Source organism: Lagopus muta, chromosome 9, assembly GCF_023343835.1.
Source record: "Lagopus muta isolate bLagMut1 chromosome 9, bLagMut1 primary, whole genome shotgun sequence".
Lineage (NCBI taxonomy): Eukaryota > Metazoa > Chordata > Aves > Galliformes > Phasianidae > Lagopus > Lagopus muta.
In genome coordinates, this window is record NC_064441.1 from 19,731,017 (window position 1) to 19,750,463 (window position 19,447).

Here is a 19,447-nt window from a genome sequence, read left to right on the forward strand (position 1 = left end):
CATTACTCTGACTTCTGCTTGCCAAGGCCCCTTGGAAAACATATGTGATTTATATCCTAGGAGGAAACGAAACTTTGTCTTGCATTGGGTGTGGGCTGAACTGAGAAAGGAACTGATTAAGGGTGCAGGGTGCAGCTGGTCCTGCTTGGCACAGGTGGAAGGAGTTCACCAAGAGCCTGATGGGCTTAAAAAAGGTCTCAGGAAGGCTTTCCCTCTTTGGGTTCAGCATCATAGGTGCTGGCTGGATCTTTTCTTGCAGAGAAAGGGATTCTCTGCTGTATGCCCTGACTGGGAGGTATTTCTTTTTGCAGATCTTGAATAGGTATTTCTTTATATAGTTTTTGTCTTAGCAATCCAGAATCAGATCTTCTACTCCTTTTCCTTTGTAGGGTAGGTCCGACATAGAAATGTCCCCTGGGAGAATCTGAAAACCAGCATGTTAGCAGAAGAGTGTCTTTCTGCTCCTCTGCTCTGTGCTGGTGAGGCTTCACCTGGAGCACTGCATCCAGGTGTGGAGTCTTCAGTACAGGAAAGACATGGGCCTGCTGGAGTACATCCAGAGGAGAGCTACAAAGCTCATCCCAGGGATGGAATATCTCCTTATGAGGATAAGCTAAGATAGCTGGGGTGGCTCAGCCTGGAGAGGGGAAGGCTGTGGGGAGATCTGAGGGCAGCATTTCAGTATCTAAAATGGGACTGTATGAAGGAGGGGGACAGACTCTTTAGCAGGGTCTGTTGTGACAGGACAAGGTGAAATGGTTTCAGACTAAAAGGGGAAGGGGGGAGGAGGGATTTAGACTGGATATGGGAAGATGTTTTTTACAGTAAGGGTGGTGAGGCACTGGAATAGGTTGCTCAGAGAGATAGTAGATGCACTGTTCCTGGAGACACCCAAGGTCAGGCTGGATGGGGCTATGAGCACCTGATGGAGCTGTAGGTGTGCCTGTTGTTGCAAGGGTGTTGGGCTAAGTGACCTCTGGGAGTCACTTCACACACAAATGATTCTATATATATATGGTCTGTGGCAGAAATTGCTTGAGCTGCGCTATACTTTTTGTACAGGTAGGTAAATCTGCTCATGGTGAAAGCAGACCTGGTCTTTGGAAGCTGCTGTAATACTGCCATGTTTATATGAACACCCTGGGAACCACATGGTGTTAGATGGAGTATGGGCTGCCTCATACTCCTTCATAGCCTCAAGCAGTTGGGGTGGCATTTCAAGTGGGGTGGGTGATTTCAGAGGAGCTCTTGGAGTCCTTCTTAAGCTGAACAGAACTGGCTACAGGCTCTTAGATTCTGGTGTTGTAATAGAACAATATGTATTTACCTTTACTTCCTTGCTCTTTTCTAGTGACTGCCATGAGCAGCTCCTTCCCAGCGCTCTCATGATGATTGCATGGTGGGATTCACTCTGTAATTTTCTTATCAAGTGCCTTTAGATAACAGAAAGCTCCTTCTTGTCCCAAATTCTAGGCTTGTTTCTTCATTTTGCAGGAAGACCTCGGCACCTGAAGGTCCTGATAGCAATTTCAAGCCCTCATTGATGCCACTGTAGCAACAAGATGTGCTTGCAGCACATCTTCAAGCCCAGACAATACTTCTAGACTGCTTAAGTGCTAATAGTGTCACTGAGCTCGTTTGCACCTTTCTCCATCAGTTGCTTGTGTGCATTTGCAGTTTTTCTGTAAACTGGGTGGTAGAGGTAAAGTCTGCAGGTTTACATGTGGGAGAGCCTGGGAAATGAGGTAACTATTTCCTTTAGCCTACCTAATATTAAAAGGAGATACAAAGCAGATGAGCAGAGTACCTACCTGTGTGTGTGGAGCTTTTAAACTGAAGCTGAGACAAAGTGGCTGTGGAAATGCTTCCTCATTTTGTTTGCTTGCTGTTTGTAAGATAAAAATGAAACCTTTTCTTTTTTTTAAGCTTAAATTTCCACTAACTTAAGATAGTGATTAGCCCCTTTGTTGCTCTATGGAGTGCCCATAATCAGGGGATGGTTTCACTCAACTGCTGAGTATATCTTCCAGGTCTCCTGTCTCCAGCATGGTCTTAGCAAAGCGTGATGCTCTCAGGGCCTCCTGCTCCAGAGGCAGACTGTTCAGCACTGCTGGTCAGTGCAGTAAGATCAAAAGGTCTGTAATTAGACCAAGGACTCCTTGAGTGGGTGCTATATTATTGACGATGGAAGGAGTGCTTTTGTTTTTCTTGGTTATAAACGATGCTGGCAGACAGGAGTTTATTTCCTGAAATCTGCTTTGAAATGCCACTGGAAGCTGAGCAATTAGCTCCCTGGGAAACCTCAGCTTGTTGCTTTCATAAACTTTGAATATTAGAACTTTAAACTTAAACTCCAGGTGCATTTCAACTATCTTCCTAGCTGAAGCTTTTCTGAGAAACTTTATTGTCTTCAGAAGTCTTGCATGTGAAAACAGCGATCAGAGGCGTGCTCTCAGACAAAAGGACTGACATACAATGCTTTCTGTATGTAAAATGAAAGGTATAATGCTGCTTTCTGTTCCTGTAAGTACTCTTCCAGCAAGAACCAGCCTTCTACCATTAAGAGCTGCAAGCAGCTCTCAGATGTCCTTGCTGAGCTACCAAGGTTCTAAGCTGAAATAGGAGTTGGAGGAGCTGAGCAACCTGTCCCATTGCCTGGGGCTGATGGGAGGTCTGGGGCTGCATTGGGTCCTCAGAAGACCTCTGCTGACCTCAGAAGCCCTGCTGTGGGAGCTTTTGGGCCTGCTGGATGTTTCTGGGTGCCTGGCTCTTCCTGGGCTCTAAAAAAGTCCCCAGATTCTGCATTACTGTACAGCTTCGTATGCTCTGTGCTCCCCCCTGTCTGCCCCTGACATCAACACTAACAGCAGCCCAGTGGATCCTATGGGGAGAGGAGGTGTGGAGTAAAAATGCTTTATTTCCTTTAAAAAGAAATAATTATTAAAGATAAAAAGGAAAGGAAATTTATATCTTCTTCAGAGTGGAAGCTGCACCTGCCCATCCACTTTCTCAGTCCTCAGCTCTGTGAAGCACTTCATCCCATTTCTAACTTGAGCCACATGAGTTATCCCTCTGCCCAGCTTTGGTGGGTGACTCATGGATTTCTAAGTTGGTCACGTCCTTCAGGATGCTGCTGCATTTAATGGAGCCTCTCCTTCCCTCCAGCTCAAGGATGAAGAATAAGAGCTGATGTCAAGCAAACAGCTGGTCCTCCAGCATCTCGTCATCCTGCCTCCTGCCAAAGCTCATGTCAACGTGTTCTGCTCTGAAAGCTGCATTGTGGTTTTGTTTGACAAGGAGTACAGAAGCATGCTGAGTACTTCATGAAGGAAATAAGTAAAGCTCTTTTTTTTTCAGTGGGGAAAACATATTTTCTCAGTGTCTTGTTAACCTCTTGCTGTCCAGCTGGAGGACACACAATATTCCTACACACTTGGGTTTACCTAAGAATGATAGAGCTTTGATTTTAAGTGAAGGCAGAGAAGCATTCCACTGTGTGTAAAAGCTGAAGGGCTTCACCAGATTCACTCACTGGTGCTCTCTGAGCCTGCTTTGCCTTCTGCACCCTCAACTCTAGAGATGGTATATCAGTGGGCATGGAGGAGGCTTTCACCAGGCTGTGAACTCCAATCTGTGCACTCGTGGTGTTGCCTCCCATTGGTGCTCTAAGCTTTCAAAGTGAAATTTTAGCTGTACTCAGCATATTGCTTTAGGTCTTAAGAATTTTCTAGGAAGCCCAGTGAGTGTTTCCATTTTGCTCCTTATAGATACTAGATTATTTCATAGAATCCATCGAATGGTTTGGGTTGAAAGGGACCTTTAGGATCATCCAGCACCTATCCCCCTGTTACAGGCAGGGACACCCCTCTCTAGCCCAGGTTGCTCACAGCCCCATCCAGCCTGGCCTTGAATGCTTCCAGGGAGGGGTAATCCACAATCTCTCTTGTTCCTTCTGGGCTTATATTGTTTAAGGTGTCTGCTTAGGCTTCTTCATTAAACACTGTGCTGTCTGAATTTCTCCTGCTGTTTCTGCCCAGGGAAACTGTGCAAATCAGCTCTTCTTGTACTACTTTCCACCAAAGGAAGAGGCCTCTAGATGTATCATGAGATCTCAATGGAGGACCCTGCTTGTTTTAGGTCCCAAAGGTGAACAAGAGTTGTTTTCTCATCCCAACAGTTGACCTGAGCAGGTGCTGGGGAGCTCTGCACTGCTGTATTTTCCCATCTGGTTCTTTGTTTTTTTAAAACAACGTCTGGCTGTCCTGCTCCTACACTCCATAAACCTGATTCTAAGTCCTATCTAATGTCAGGTAACCCTTGGAACAGGTTGTGCAAGGAGGTTGTGGATGCCCCATCCCTGGAGGTATTCCAGGACAGCCTGGATGTGGCTTTGGGCAGCCTGGTCCGGTGTTTGGTGACCCTGCACATAGCAGGGGGTTGGAATCAGATGATCACTGTGGTCCTTTTCAACCCAGGCCATTCTGTGATTCTGTGATAATTCTATGAAATGGCCTCAAGTTGTGCCAGGGTAAGTTTAGATGGGATATCAGGAAGAACTTTACAGAAAGGGTTGTTAAGCACTGGAATAGGCTCCCCAGGGAGGTGGTAGAGTCACCATCCCCGAATGTGTTTAAAAACAGTTTGGATGTGCTGCTCAGGGACATAATTTAGTGGAGGGTTGTTAGGGTAGTGTGGTTAGGTTGAAGTTGGACTTGATCTTGAAGGTCTTTTCCAATCTGAGCAATTTTATGGTTCTATCCGACATAGTTTTCAAATTAAAAAAAAATTACTTGTTATCCATCTAATTTCTATGAGAGGAAATTCTATTAAATCTCCAGAAGAAAGTGCATTATAGCTGTACTTTCAGAAGCAGACCCTTGAATAAACTTCTTTAGTTATTTCGCATAACTTCCATTATGACAGTCATTATGAAGCAGATGAACATTTTCTTGAACAATTAGATGCGGGTGTATGGAATAAAGAGTGTAGTTCGCCTGAGATCATTGAAACCTATCTGTTTGGGTGATTCATTTTCTTCCGACTAGGCTGCCCATAATAAGCTTTTCTTCTCTGGCTTTGTCTTGTTTCTCATTTCAGTTGGCCACAATGCCCAAAGAATTGAAAGAATGTCTTTCCCCATGTCCTTGTGCTGTGACTGAGCCTGGCAAACAAAAAAATATAATCTATTTTTTTTTTTCTTGAAGCTGAAAAGAGGAGGAGGAGGGGCAGATTAAAAATGAAATGTGCACTGTTACCTGTGTGGCAGCAACTTAGAGCAGGTGGGCCCTTCTAACTTTGGATGCTGTGTATGGCCCAGCAGCCATATTGGGTGGAGCTGTGTGAAGACATGGGAATGCACAGAACTCCTCATCTCCTGCTGCCGCTGCTTCAGGTAAGTAGCTTCCAAAGTACCACTTTGGAAGGTGACCTGGTGGAAAACCAAATGCAACTAGCTGGTGTATCCCAGTGTCACAAACGTGTTTAACAACTGCAATGCAAAGGTAAGCCTGATGAAATGAAAGCTAGGACAGATCCATAAGATCATTACAAACACAGGATGTCTGTGAACATCTTTCCCATGCCCGATGGTGTGGGATTGCTTCCTGAGGCTTTGCTTGGGGTGTGAGTTCCTGGCAGCTGCTCTCTGGGGCTGCTCATGGCACTGCTGTGATGCTCACCCAGGCTCTGTGGTGTGTGAATCCAGCACTGAGGAGCCCCAGTTATGTACTGGGGAGGCACCTCCTCCCCAGTCTTACTGCTGCACCCCACAGAGTGACTCTGACTCTGATCACAGGTGGCGAGTGCCTGAATTTCCACCTTCTGATTATGGCTGTGCCTTGAAGCCTGCTATGAAATCACAACTGCACCTCATGCTCAGGATAGGGTGTCATGAGTCCTCCTGGGAGAGCTCAAAGCAGGAGGAGTTTTTTCCTGCTCAGACAATGTGCATAAATATACCTGGATAATGAGAGATGGCGCAGGATAGCGCAGGAGGGTTTGTTGAGGATCTTGTCACTTGACAAGTAGGCATGTAGTGGGCTGAAGCCTTGTTTCCATTGTTCATCCAAAATTAAACACTAGCTGCTAGTCAATCCCTTGCTGTTTTACCTCTTGTTGCAAGCAAGAACAACAGCAGCACAGCTAAAATTCAGTTCTGGTGGATAGGACTGTAAGAGTTCATTTCCTGGGGTGGTTATCATCCGCGTCCCACGCAGCAGTTTGATATTTAGCTGGTGCTGCTGCAAATGATATGGAAATCTCCTGGTCACCTCTAAGAACGCTTTGTACATCAGCTTGCAACTCAAGAAATTGCTGGAGAGCCTAAGAAAATAAAAAGCTTTCTTTGGTTCTTTTAAAACAGCAGAAGCGGCTGACTTGGGGTCTGCCCTGGGCTTCTTGCAGGGAGATATTAGCAGGGACTGAATTGAATGGAAGCTGCTGGAGAATGTGAGGCAAGGGAAAATGTTTTTATAAGAAAAAGAAATGGCAAAAACTTAGGGGAGAAAGCAGAGAATGCGAGACCTTGAACTGAGCCTCTTTGGGGAGGGGGGAATAAAAAAAAAGGAAAAAAGTGCCTGCTTGAATAATAGACTAACTAGCGACCTTGAACATATACAGTGTGCATAATAAGAGTGAAACAAATGAATCCCTGAATATGAGGCCTTAGAATGGAGAATAATAATCACAAGTGACAAATTAAAACAAAAAAAAAGAAAAAAAAGAAAAAGACACATGATTTAACAGGATAATGGGGGGTTTGAACCATCCTGAGATGAGAGAAATGACAGAAGGGGTTTAACAAGAGGCTGGGCTAGCAAATGGCCTGGCTGCAACTTGTTGGAAGAGGAAAGCCAGGACTCGTCTGCTCCAGAAGGATTGTACTGATTTATTCTATTAGTATATGTGTAAACTTGACTTTCTTCTCAGATTGCTGTCCAATTTTAGGAGGGGGAATCTGTCAGCTCTGTTCTTCTGTTCAGTCACTCCTGACTGCTCTCCTTGTGATGCAGCCAAGCTCTGGCAGAGTGGCTGGCAGGGATGGTGACACCACTTGGTGCTGTGGGGTGGCATCAACTCACATGGGTGAGGGATGTGATTCAAGGCTCACCACATCTATCTGCTGCTTCTGAGCTGAAAGTGAAGATGCTCCCAGTCTGTGAGCAGCCTTCTCCTTCAGCTGATGTGAGTTGTTGTGGATGATCTGTTCAGTGCTTTCTTGTTACCTCATGAGCACCAGCCTAACTCAAGCAGTCCCTGCCCACATGGTGCATTTCCAGGCTTTGTTTCACCTTAAGTACAAGTGTTACAGAATATTTAACCCTAAGGTGTGATACCTTTCACTTTTCCTGAACACATCCCGTATATATCTCTTGGTAGCTGTCTTCCACAGCTGCTTCTGATTTGACTTGAAGACTTCCAGAAGAAATGTCTTAAACACCTTCAAATCATCAGTGAAGATGAGAGACTCACCCCTGAAGTGTTCCTTTGCACTTATTCCTAGTTTGATTTCTTGTTAGTAAGCAAGAGTTACTTCTTTATGTTGGTGGTACCAGCCAGTTTGAGATCTACACTGCAAGAATTCCTCTTAGCTCTCCCTCCAATTTGTTGTTCATCAGAGGCCTTGGGTGGATGTTTTCCTTTAGCTTTCCTCTTCAACCTTTCTGTACTAAGAGCTTAGAAGATGGTCCTCCAGGCATTGCTCCCAGTGCCACACGTGTAGGTGGTGATGATGCCTCTATTTCTCACAGGTGTTTGTGCCCAGTCTTGCCATGGCCAAACTTCCCCATGGGTGCTGATGCCCATCTTCCCCATGGCTGGTGATGCCCAGCCCTCTCCACAGGTGATGATGATGCTCAGCCTTCCAATGGATGGTGATGACCAGCATCCTCATGGGTGGTGATGCCTCTACTGCCTTCAGAATGGCAGCATCTGAGAGCAAGCATTTCTGTTGATATCAGAGGTTAGTCTGGTCCTCTTCAGTGCAGAGAGATGGGCAGCAGATGGCTGGCAGCATTGCTACCTCTGCATCTAGACCTTGACTACACAAAGCAAAAAAAAAAAACCCAACAAAAAACACATGAGAATTTGTGGCACTTAGTATCTCTTTCTTTCTTTCTTTCTTTCTTTCTTTTCCATCCCTTTTTGAAGCCACTGATCACTGGCATAGGAACCTATTGTTTGCATTGATGTGGCTTCAGCCAAACTTCCCACATTTGGGTTAAAATTTATTGGTGGCTTTCCACCCTCTGAGATGCTACTTTGCTACCCAATCCTCCCTGTAGAGGACCCATTCCTTCACACAGTCAAGCAGGCCCTGCCAGGCTCCCCTTTGCTTTGTGTGGATCCTCGTGTTGTCCTCAGCTTTCACACCACAAAAGATTAAAGATAATACTAATACTAATCATATAAAAACGCCCTTCTGAGAATGGCCTGCCGGCTGATATTATGCCACATAAAGACTCTGCGAAATAGCCAGGGTAATTTACACTCATTAGGAGGAGAATGCAGTAGATTAAAGGTAGCAAGGGTGAATAGCTTCCCATTTTTGTCAAACTTGCCTAAGCTTTTATTCACCTGCTGAAGCCATTATTTTATAATAATAAAAAGAGGAGAAAGAGCCTTGCATGAACTTGGGGAGAAAGGGAGAGAGTGCAAGCTAGGAGCTATTTTCTCAAGAGAGAGAAATGCAGCATTATAGATTAAAGGTGAAAAGACAGCTCTCATTTAAATCAATCCACCTCTCCGAAGCATATTTATTCACAGATTAATTAGAGTTGCAAATGAAAATGATCTGGTTGGTGGGAACGTTATTGAGGCCTTTAAAGTGCGGGAGTGAAGATTAAAAGGAAGCACACTTACCCTTTCCTTATGATCTAAAGAGGAGATCAAAAGAGTCGGTGTCAAATTAACAGCCCTGATGATTTCTCTCCTCTTCTAGCTCCTCGTTTATTATCTCAGGCTCATGTTGATACATGCAGGATGAAGACCTGCTTTCCTGCATGGCTGGTGCATGATGTCTGTAGGGTCTCTTTAGGATCAGTGAGGAAGGTTCAGGGCTACCTGAACGGGGATAGGTTGCCAATTGGAGTAGATAGGAGAAATTGTATCTTGCATGCTGGGATATTGCAAGGAATTGGTGAGATTGTAGTGACATAGCACTGCGAAACTGCAGATTCATTTGCCCGGTCTGTGGTTGAAATGTGTTTAACTGAATGCCCAGCCTCTTGTGAGGCTGTGGGGTATATTTGAGACTTGCTGTTGAGGAAAGAGATGTGATTTTACTGGGCTCGAGTGGAGCGTGGCCCCTTGTGAGACTCTGCCAGGTAAGGGACTGCTGCAGCAAGGCAACACTATCAAACCATTTAGGAAGAAGACACTAAAAGGTGAATTAGCATCAGAAAAGTAATGTAGCCCTGTTATGGGCTCTAAACATCTTTGTTGGAGATGGGATTAAGAGAGTTGCAAAATCCGTTCTCACTTGTGGGATTGCAGGCTCTCATTGGGTAAAATTGTACCAGGTTGAGTATGCAGCAGTGCACGACACATTGCTGAGTGTGATACAGTAATCAGAAAATCTGACTTGATGTTTTGACAAGATTATGGATACTTTAGTAGGTATTTAGCAGGGCAATTTGACTGCCCTCCAAATACATCGTATGGTAAGAGTGGCTGTAAATTAAAGTAGCCTCTGTTTTGATATTTGTTCTTCATTTTCAGGCACGTTTCCAGCCACAGACAGAAAAGACCAAGCTCACTGCACCAAGCAAACGAGAAGAAAAAGATTAATAGCATCACTCTCCAGGAAAAACTTCATCTTCCTGTCCTCATCTTGCCCTATGGAGCATGTTATCAACTCAAGAAACTCCCAATAGGAGAGAAAGCGAGTTCACACCCAGCTCTCTGCAGCCCCAGGCTGGAAGATAGCTCTGCTCAGAGAATCACTGAAAAGGCAGCAGAAATAAATTTCCCTCCATGAGCTTTTCACAGCACAAAAGCTGTGCTTAAACATGCTAGGAAGTGGCGTTTTGCAAAAAAAAAAACACGTTCATTTTAATATCAGATTGTTTAAAAATCGCTCTGAATGCTTTCTTATTTAGCTTGTAAGAATAAAGAGAGAGGGGCAAGATGGGACACCCCAAAATCATTTTCCATAGGCACATCTCGTCTATTTTCTGGATTTTGAAAGCTGGAAATTTTTGAATCTTGTTTCCTTTTTTCATGCTGTGGCCTCACCTGTGCAGTGAGGGCTGATCTGCCCCACTGCAGAATGGCTCTGCTCTGGTGCTTTGGGTTTGAATCCAAGTTTCCAGAGAGGGAAATGGTAGCAATAGGGCAGACAAGGCTCACAATGTTGTCCTCTAAACAATCAAGCTCTCCCTCTGTTTGCGAACATGCCAAAATATTACAGATGCTGCAGATGTAACATAAATGCACTTACTGCGGTATTTTTTTTTCCTGAGTCCTATTAGAAAAAAGAAATGAGAAAGGCAAAACCAGCTGAATCCTCTATTTGTCTGCTCTCAGCGTGGGCAATGCAGAATGGCCCTGAAGCACTTAGGGGAAGGAGGAGAAGCAGCAGACAGATGTATTTTCCAGCTCTTTCTGCAACCAGACAAAAGCTTTCATTAAGGACTGCCATTTGGGCAGCTTCCTTGTGCTCACTGCTTGATAAAAAGGCTGCCTGTGGCATGGAGAGGCTGAGCTGGGGTCACAGGGCAGCTTGTGGGCATATGGTAGAGTCCATCCCAAGGCAGAGAGGAGTCTTAGCTAGATCTTGGTAGTCTTCTTGCATCTATAGGTGGTGGTGAATCCAGATTTTGCCGTGTGTTCTTGTACTTGTTTTTTTTTTGCATGGGAAATATGCCCCAAGCTCCTGAAGTTTAATCTTTTTTCCACTGAGTTGGGTGCTAAACTGGCACCTTTGACAGTAGAGAGGTCATCAGCACTTCTCAGGAGCATTACAAACGGAGGCAGCAACTGCAAAGATCTGGCATTGCTGTGGCACAGAGCAGCTATTTCCATGAAGCTGCTGGAAAGCAAAAATAGGCATGCACCCATTTCAAGTGCTCCAAGCTGGACATACATGCAGTCCAGATGCACAAATTTGGGCTCTCCTACCAGATACAGAGTGACATCACCAGGTGCTGTCCCACCTATACCCCCATTGCCGACCAGTTTTGAGTGTCAGTTTGTTGAGTTACCTGTAGGGTGTTTGACATGCCCATGAATACTGGATTTTCCTTGCAAATGAGTTGTTCCACCATCACACGCACACTGATTCCCCACTCCTCATACTGAGAATGATGCAGATTCACTGCTGGAGGTCTAGTATTAAATGTGAAGCTTGACAGCCCTGCAATGCAGCAGGGATGTTGCAGCTTGATGATCCTTGAGGTCCCTTCCAACCCAAGGCATTCTATGACTGGCTCCAGCAGGAGGAGAACCACACATCTCCTAGCTATGTTCTGCCTCCTATTTGCCAAACAAAGCTACCAATGTGAGCTGGGAGTGCTCAGGCATCAGGATCCCCTGTTGGGGAGATGGCGCTCTGGCAATGCCAAAATTTGGAGACACCCATGCAGGCAAACCAGCACCCCAGCACATTGCTAACAGGGATGGGACCTTCCCAAAGCCTGCCCTGTCACCAAAATCTTTGGTAGTGCAGAAAAACCCAAGTAGGAAGATTTCCATGGAAGGGGTTCACACTGTATGGTACTGGTGACAGGGAAATCTTTCTGCAATGTCTGAAATGGAATTTTCAGCCAAAAAAAAACCCAACCCATTTTTCTCCTTGAAGCAAGGTTTGCATCTGGATGTGGATGCAAACGAGAAACCCAATCAGGTTTTTTTACTCTAAATTTTGTCTTTCTGGTATGAGAAAACAAAGCAGCCGTGTGCGAAGCCGCCGTTTGTGTCGGGTTTTGCTGCTGTTATTTTGGTTTTCAATCTGACCTGTCCACGTAGGACAAACAGTTTGCATCTAAAACATTTAAATGAGTCGGGAGACTTGTTCCCCTCCCAGCTCTGCTGACAGGTTCCAGGGTGTTTTCAGATGCTTTCCTGAATTGATGATTTCTAGGTCAAGGAGAGTGTTACCTTTTTTTGACCGTTTGTCTTCTGCTAATCGCTGTCAGCCCGGAGATTTATGCATTGATAGTGACAGCAGATGGGGTCACTTCTAATAGGAATTCACACACCAATGAGTGAAAGGCATCTCGGTGTGTTTGGCATGGGAGCTTTTTACCAGTTAGGCTACAGATACCCAGGGACTCCACTGTGCTGCGAACATTTCTGTTTTTGATGAAAGTCCACAGGGCTGGAAAGTTGTTATTTTGCTTAGAATAAATGCATTTCCATCCAGCTTTTTCAGTTTGTAGCTTTCGTGGGATGTTGGCCCATTTCTTGCCCTGTGTCTGTGGATGCATGGGTCTGCCCATGTGCTTTGTGTGTACTCAGTGTGTTTAGCTGGCCCAGCACTATGAATGGCAAACGTGGCTCAGGCGGTCTCCAGTTATAATATGGGATCTCTTCCTGCAAGAAACACTTCCAAAACTTCATTTTGTTTTTGTTCTGTTGGAAGGAAAATCTACAGTAAGAACAAACCTGGGGGTATCAAGAAAGCCAGGACAAATCACTGTGCCCAAGTGGCATCCTCTACTAGAGCAGGAGGTGTAGTTTTGTTCTTACATTACTGTGCAGGTGTATGCACAATTCCTAGGAAATCCAGTCTTCATTTCTTGTGATTTTGTCATTCTAAGGACCACAGACATCAAATTCTGTTTTTCTCCACGATGAACGTGAGGATTCAAAGCAAACTTCCCAACTTCTGCAGTCTGCTTGAGAAATTAGATCTGAGTTACAGAAAGAAAAGGACCGAGTTATGGGTCCTCCTTATGCATCTGCAGCTGTTTCTCTTCATTAGAGTAAGTTAATCTCAAGAAGTTAACAAAGGAAATTGGCAAAGATTATTTGTCTCCATCTTCCCCCAGTCATCTCTGTCTCCTTCATCTTTTCCTTTACTTGACAAAGCATATCATTATTGCCCAGGTCATCCTATCTCTTTCTTTCTCTCCTGTGGCACTGAACCATTTTTACACGTGGAAGTACAGAAAGCATAACTTTGAGTTCTTTCTTTCAAATGGCCTGATGAACAGACCAAGTTGAACCAATGAATTGTCTTTCAGGATAACTCTGATGTTTTTTGGAGGGGAAAACTGTGATCTAAGGAGCAACACAACTTGGGTGATATGTGATTATAAGGGGATATTCCTTCATTTTCCCAAGGAAAGCTCCATGCTGTGCATCAGCCAGCCTTGCTGTTTGCTAGGTTTGGCTCAGAGGGGATGTGATCCTATGGCTTTTGCAAATAAGCAGAGTTGCTTCTTTGCCTTTAGTGGTGGAAAACTCGTGCAGAGTCCTGTTGGCTTCAGCAGTTCAAAAGACACAAAAGAAGAAGAGGTTCTTACAAGGTGCAAGCTCAGCCTCTTCCTTTGGGTTGATTAAAACAAAGAGATGCACCAAACCAACCCATGGGCCATGATTTTGCTGCCCTTGCTGTGTGTGTGACATCCAGAAGAGACATCATCATTGCCTCCTGCACGGGGAGCACAGGGCATGGGATGTCTCACCCAGAATGCATCCTGGGGAGAAGGAGAGGTAGGAAGCTCACTTCAAGCTGTGAAAAATGAGGTGAAAACACCCAAGAAGAAACATTTTTGTGAATAGATATGAAAAAAAAAAAAAGAAGAAAGCATTCCCCAAGCACCCTTTGCAAGCTCCAGAACACGGGGAGTGATGCAGAGCTCTGGTTAATGGACACTCCCTGAGGTTTTTTTAACCCCCCCGCCCCATGTACCACAATTGATTGCAGTGAGATTACGATGCCATTAAAATTCACTCTGCCCATAAACCAACGCTGTGGAAAATGCTGACGTTTATAGCGGCTCCTACAAGAGACATATTTCAGTATGAAAGTGAGTCCTAATGCGAGAACTTTATTTAGGTAAAACAACATCCAGGGAGGGGGGGGAGAGGAGGAGGAGAGGTGGTGGCAATTGCAGAGAATTTTATTTCTTTCAACTAATGGGTCTACGGATGCTAAATTTAAAAGACATTTTTAATAAATCTATTGGCCTTTGACAAAATCAATCCAAACCCCATAAACCAAGAAGTCACCCACTTGGTATTAATGAGGCTACATTTGCATTTATTTTTCCTTTACACTAGACAAACCATTAATTTCGTGTTTATGCTTCCTTTGAAGTCTGAATGCTTGTAGATAGATGGCCACATCAAGTCTCCTGCTGCTACATTAATATTTTGCTATAAATGATAAATTCGACCATTTTCTACAACACCCCTTTTTTCTTTAAGAAAGCTGAGAAAATGCGAGCAATAAGTCTTAAGCCCCTGAAAGCTTAGCTGTTTTTTTAAATACTCTGCAGTCATTGATTATTAAAGCAGTCATAGCTTTAACTTTGGCTTGCATTTGATGGCATCCAGCATTTTGCTGCTGTAAATTGTGAAATGTTCGTTAACCAATCAGGGTTTGCTCCTTTTTTTTCTTTTTTTTTTTGCAAATCATCTTTCATTTGACCGATAGGAAAACTGGACAGCCCAGTCACCTCTACTTCACTCCATCTCTGGCCCCTGAGGATCTCTCCTCACATCTTCTGTTTGCAACCACACAAGTGAAGCGTGTCCTTGTGCCCCATCAGGATGGCAAAGTTTCCTTTTGCCAGTTCTGCCATAATTCACATTTATTTTGTGCTATTTCTTCGGGGCTGCTCGGTCACCTGGGTAGCTCTTAGGATGGGAAAGGTCTTCTGAAATGCTCAAAGAAACATATGACAGTGGGAGGGAGGGAGTTTTAATTCATTTAAGAACTCTGGGAAAAGCGCCCATGTTTTAAGAGTCCAGACCATTCTCCCAAATCACAAATCCAGGTGAGAAGATGCTCGGCAACACCATGCCTGATGTGGCCTGAGAATGGGCTTTGTTGATATGGATGGATTCAACCTGTCATGTTTCCTTGGAGCCTGGAATAAGAGCCTGCTCTGAGGTTGGTATTCACATCTCAGACACATTCTTGAGCTTCTGGGGGACAGCCTTCCTTTAACATCACTTGGATGGGACTGACGGGGGTTGTCCAGGTCTCCTCTACCCAACAGGCTTCTCTGAGACACTCCTGGGAATTTAAGCCCCCTTGCACCCATCGATAGGTGGTCGGGGTCTCTACCCATGGCACCATGGTATGAAGCACGAGGACCATCAGGGCTGAGTGGAGATGGATGCAGCTGCAGTGTACTGAGCTGAGCTCAGTACGTGTCTACATCTGGCCTGGATGTTTCTCATGGGCCCTGCACTGGATGTAGGTGTCTGAATTCAATCTCAATGGCTACTTGGGGGGTTTCTGATCTACCCCTGCCCATCACTCCTTGCTCTTCAAGACAAGCACTTAGCTGGAGTCAGGAGTGCTGACTGGGTTCCTGACTCGGCTGCAGTGAGCCCCGGGTGCAGGGTCAGCTTCAAGGTGGGATTTGGTTCCTTTCCAAACTCCTTTGGCAGCATCCATGTTCCCTTTCTGCTCTGCCATTGTGACCTCCAATGACCCAGGGATGCAAACACTGCACGGGATGCAGGGGTGTTCCATGGACCACAATGAGACTATGGGCTCCTCAAATATCCACCTCTTCCCTTTCCTACTGCTGCTTTCAACTGGCAGCCCCTGGCAGGTCTCCCACACTTTGTGCACACCATTCCTAAACAAGGAGCAGGGTCCTGAATTAGTGGATGAAATATCACTTTTTTTTTTTTCCTTTTAATATATATTTTTATATGATGCATCTTTTACAGCTGTGCTGGGGGTTAGATTTCATATAACCCTTGTTTATTTTCTTTGCTAGATGGAGTTTATGGAGGAGGGAAGGGATGTTATATCAATAGGGGAGTGACTATTGACACTTGCTGCTATGAAGTGCCTTTATGTGCTTTCAAATGGCAGGATTATGCTCTGGATGGCTCGGTGCCTGAATTGTCTCATGCTCTATTAACAGCACAGATATGGAGGCGTGAACCGATCTTAGGGGTATGACATGAAAGAGGACTGAGTATTCAATGAACAACTTGCACCTGCTCTGGCTTATACTCTTCTATTTGTTTGTGTGGCTGGTTTTTAATTGTAGAAACATTCTTGCTTCTACAAATATTATGAAATTCAGCCTGCTGGGATTCACACCTCCCTGCCAGCATAGCAGGGGAAGATTTTAAAGGTGAGGGCATGGCTGGAAAGTATCAAGATGGCAGGTGGACGTGTTAGGAGGGATGTGATGCGCTCAGTCAGTGAAGGATGGGCAGGATCCATCCTGCAAGCCTCCCAGCAGCAGCTGGTGATTTTCCACTGGAGCATCCCATTCCCTGCACCTAAATGATGCTGTTGGGTGAGGGCAGGCAGCAGGGCTGGCTCTGGGCTGCTGTCCTTCCTCTCCCATCTTTTCCTTTTTCTTTTGTGGGCAGACACAGTCTAGCAATCCAACACATCCCTTGCTGAGTGTTCAGTTGCTTGGTTCAGGACACAGGAGCAAAAACCTGGAGACTTTCTTTTTGCAATTGCATTATAATTTCTCATCATTCACATGCAACAATTTCTCATTCAGCTCCCAGTGTCTGGACTTGAAAGGTGCACGTATCCAAGCTTCACTCCTGACCATTCAAAAGAGAATGCAGATTTAACAGAGGAACCGTATCTTGATTCAGGCCAGTAAAGGATGTGATGTTTCAGAAGTAATGCTCATCTCACATAAGTCCTGTTCAAGTTTCCCATGTTGGCAGCAGCTCTGAAGGACATGATCCCAAGGCAGAATTTGTGCCACTGCATCACTTCCAGCATTGAAAGTCTGTGCCCAGCAGAAGCTCACAGTTCAGCCCTTCTCCAGCCTGCTCCTCTTTTTTGTCTGCCTGGTTGCCTGCTACCTACTCACATTTAGAAAACATTGGATGTCTTCTGGATATATCCATGGAGTTTTCCTTTTGCTGGCAAGTATGAGCACGCTGAAGATCAAGTGAAGGCATAGGCTCTTCCCATCAATAATTAGAAAGGAAACCAAGCATGAAACAAACGCCTGCATTATTCTCATGAAAAAAAAACAGAAACCCAAATAATGATTTCAGAAACCGGTCCCTTGTCTTTAATTTCATGTTTTGGCCTCTTTTTGTATTGTTTGTTTCAAGGTAAATATGTGCCTCGGATCTGGGAACCGCTCCTGTCCCACACTTCTCCTGGCTGTTCATGGCTCCTCTAAAGACACCAATGTCAGTGCCTAGAAGGAACTGTGTCTGGGCACCGGGGATCTCCCCACCCCTCCTACAAGCGTTGTGCTTCTGCTTTGGGAGGGACTTCAGCCGACGAGGAGACATTTCCCTGTAGCCCTCAAAATCTGCCTGTAAGTGGAGCTGGGTGTGCAGCCGTAAACCAAAGGAAAACTGCCAAGCCGCAAAAAGAAATGCAAACATAAAGCCCAGACAATTTTAATTACTGTGGTCATAAAGGGTTTTGTTACATTGGACTCGGTAACTCGTACTGCTCAGGGATAACAACACATGCTAGGAATAATCAGCCCTGTGCTAGCTGGTCACTCATCCCCCCCGCTGGCCATCCTCTCTGTGTTCTCTTCTGATTCTCCCAAGCCTGCTCACAGATTTGTTAACAGCATCACCACAGCTTTAAGCCTTGGGAAGTGCTGGAGACTGTATTGGTCAGGGAAGAAGGAGACCCAGATCGCTGGCTACCATGGCTCATTTAAGGAAATGAAGCAGAATGTCCTCCCAGAGGAGATGATGGGCTGTGTGACACAAGGGCACCCAGCACCCATCGGGATTAGGCATCAAAACATTGCTCCCTACTTCCTGGCTATTTCCACAGAGTGGACATGATCAATAACCTTGTCATTAAATGATTCACTGTCAAGTCTTGGGGCCTGGGCTGTTGCTGCTCCATTGGTCAGAGTCATCATTCATTTACTCTGTGATAGATCAGGAGCACTTTCTCTTATTCCCATTGCCTCCCGTAGCCAGCACCTACTCACCTGAGGAAACTTAGGAATGGGGGAGATTTAATGTAATTCAGAAGGACACAGTGTCTTTGCCCTATTTCACAGTAGATTGCCAAGTGAGAGGAAGATAACAGTTTCTAATAAAACCAGACCATTATTGTCCTCTTTCATCAGAGTAAATCCTTCCTGAGTAAATCAGTGCCTCTTTTGCAGAGCGTTTCATACTGAACAGCCTGGTGCTCCTGGGTCTCTTCCAGCTGGAGCAGCTCTTGTGAACCAAGGGGATTGGTCTTGCAAAGATTTTGAGTTTCCTTGTGCTGCAGGCTTTGTTCTTGCCTTCAGCTGCATGCCTGCCCAAGAAAAAGCCACCTGTGGACCACGGTGCCCCAAACCTTTCCCATCCCATCTCATCCCCAGCACTGTCTGCATCCCATAGCCTGGCTTCCTGCTGTATATCACAGTCATGTCCCTGTGAGCATGTCAGCATCACGAGTCCCCCAACCCCTGTCACTGGAGCTACTTCGTCCTGCCTGTCCTTTCAAACAGAAGCCGGAGAGATGGGCAGGGAGGGAAAAGGGAGAGAAGAGGAGGAAGCAGAGACACAAAGACCATCGATTTGATAAAAAAGCAGAAGAGTGCTACCCAGTCTAATATCTGCCCTTTATTCTGTGTTACAATGCATTGAGACTTTCATACTGGACACGATGCTGCGGGAATCAAGGCTGAAATTAGTTTTCAGCCATTCATTCATAACTGTTATGTCTGAAAAAGAAAAAAGAGAGAGAGAGAGAGAGAGAGGGAAGGTGGGGGAAACAAAAGTAAATACAAAAAGAGAAATGTTAACATGTGTGGCGCAGAATGTATACAGCAGACAAAGCTCTGCTTGTTCTTCAACAATGGCTTTGAAAAGCAGGTGTCATAGCAGCTGTACAAGGTTAAAGCACAGGGACCATTATGTACAAAATGAGTGAGTCTTTATCCAGAGTCTGCTTCAGCTCTTAAGAATGTGCTTCCTATTGTGTCGGTGTTTGCTGGAAGGACTCCATCTATACAATGGAGAAATTTTTCATTCTCACCTTCCCCCAACCTCCGTTCCACCATCCAAATCTACAGTTATGGATATAATACAGACCTCTGGCATTCAAGGTCCTCATTGCCCTATACTTCTGAAACAAAAGCTATTGTGCTGCACCATGAAAGCCTGCCTGCGGCAGAATAAAGCTGTTCAGCAGTGGACCCTGAGAGAGTATTTGTGAGGCTCTTTCTAAAGTTAAAATCCTGGCGAAAACAAAACACTTCCAATTAGAAATGTTCTCTCATTTTGTTTTGTATTTTTGGCTTTCTTTTTTCTCCCTCCCTCTCTTGGAAATGTTCAGAGAGATGCTCATACAAAAAGG

General features: G+C 45.1%; 1 long non-coding RNA gene across 4 annotated transcripts; it reads left to right on the forward strand.

Moving 5' to 3' along the window:
• The first annotated feature begins 229 nt into the window (after positions 1-229).
• LOC125697526 (uncharacterized) lies at positions 230-10,477 on the forward strand. Of its 4 annotated transcripts, none has more exons than XR_007378832.1 (5): positions 230-295; positions 2,031-2,135; positions 3,166-3,336; positions 5,205-5,392; positions 9,718-10,477. It is a non-coding gene; the product is annotated as an uncharacterized LOC125697526 (long non-coding RNA). The 4 variants fall into 4 exon arrangements; XR_007378831.1 differs by having other exon boundaries at positions 238-322; XR_007378834.1 differs by lacking the exon at positions 2,031-2,135.
• The last annotated feature ends 8,970 nt before the right edge of the window (positions 10,478-19,447 follow it).